Here is a 1,961-nt window from a genome sequence, read left to right as displayed (position 1 = left end):
GGTTCTTGAGCATCGTGGGCAGCACAGGCTGTGAATGGTTGACCTGGTTGTCTGATGTACACGTGCATGCCTGGGGCACTTCAGAGTACTGCAGACCTAAGCAGACTGCCAGGGCCCCCCGGACTCAAGAGGAATAGCAACTGTGGCAACAGCAAGAGACGTAGCAGCAGCAGTGGTAGAGGCTTTGGAGAGATGGAGATCACTGCATGGAGGCAGGGTTAAGATCACTGATCACTTTGTTGGGACCAACAGGTGGCATGGTGGCTTAGGCACTGGTCTCCCACATGGCCCACCACAGTTTGAGTCCTGGACCTGGTGACTTGAAAATCATGCCAGGCCCATGTGCATGAATGCCGAAAATCCAGAGAGAAGAATATAGAAGGGATTGTGACATGGCCATCCCACCTGGAAGGTGATTTCTCTCTCTCTGTGTCTCTCTCTCTGTCTCTCTCTCTGTCTCTCCAGTGAATGCATGCACCTTATAGCAAAGATCTCTCTCTCTAAAAAAAAAAAAAGGAAAAAAGAAAAAAAAATTATTTTGTCACTAGGTCCCCATAGTTATCCCTGAATGATCTGCATAAACATTAGCTCTTTAGCTTGAGTATTGATGTAAAGATTGCCAGTGTTCAGGCAATAAACTTTGCCAGTAAATTGTTATAAAATATTATAAAAGTATATACATGGACATTGAAATAAAGCATTTCAGGCAACTATTAAACATGTTCAGAGTTTATACAATGCTTGCCTTTCATACTCTGGCTTGCTTCACTTATCATTAAATCTTCTATATTCACCCACTGTATAATATCAAATGACAGGCTCTCATTGTTCTTTATGGCTAATTAGTATTACATAGTGTGTATGTGTCACATTTTTTTTCAATCCAGTCATCAGTTCTTGGGCACTTAGGTTGATTCTGTGTTCTAGCAATTGTGAATAATGCTACAATAACCATGGATGTGTAAATGTCTTTCCAACTCAGTGTTTTCTTTTTGGGTAAATACCAAGGAGTGGGATTACTGGGTCATATCTACAAAATATTTGACCAGTACTCCTCAACACTGTCAAGGTTATCAAAAATAAAGCCTGAGAAATTGTTATAGACAAAAGGACTCTACAGGAGACATGATGGCTAAGTGTAATGTGGTATCTAAAATAGAATCCTGGCAAGGAAAAGGGGCTATTAGGTAAAAACTAAAGAAATATGAATATAATATAATCTTTATTTAATAATAATTATCAATATTGGTTTAATAATTTTAACAAATATACCATACTACTGTAAGATATTAACAATAGGAGAATGGTGTGTGAGAGGACTCTTGGCTGATAATGGGCTTGGATTCCCAGCTTGGTTAGAAAACATGCCAGATGCATGAACACATACCTAGGATCCTGATAGGCTAGAGGACTGGGGGAAGGGGATCATAGTATGATGACACCCTGTCAAGGGTCCTCCTTTCTCTCCCTCTTTTTCTATCTCTGTCTATCTACATGCCTCTCTCATGCATGCACATATAGTGTCTATTATGAATAAAATAAATAAACCTTGAAAAAAAGAATGACTTATTTATATTATTTTATCTCACACTTCTTTTACAAGCTGTATTTCCAGAAATAGTTTTTTTCTTATGAAAACTACAATTCTGTATCATAACCACTCTCTGTCGATCACTGGCCGAACCAAGTTTGTGTACATTGCTTGAAATTTACACTGTCATTTTCTGTAGGATGCTCTTAATAATACACTAGAAAATTGCTCAACTCCTACTAGGTGGAGGGTTTTCAGAGTTTGTTGGAGAGCATGTGGAAGCCTTCATAGTGGGTAACATGTTTTCATGGTATTCACAGCTTGGCCAGTGGTATAACTGAGGTGGCCACTCCCAATCTCTCATGATATTCTCATGCACAATGTTGCTTCACTCTGTACATGTCTTGCTTCTCATGTGATGTTTCCTGTT

The sequence above is a fragment of the Tupaia chinensis genome, unplaced genomic scaffold (genome assembly GCF_000334495.1).
Source record: "Tupaia chinensis unplaced genomic scaffold, TupChi_1.0 Scaffold143894_1, whole genome shotgun sequence".
NCBI classification, from domain to species: domain Eukaryota; kingdom Metazoa; phylum Chordata; class Mammalia; order Scandentia; family Tupaiidae; genus Tupaia; species Tupaia belangeri.
Note: the sequence above shows the minus strand (reverse complement) of the source record.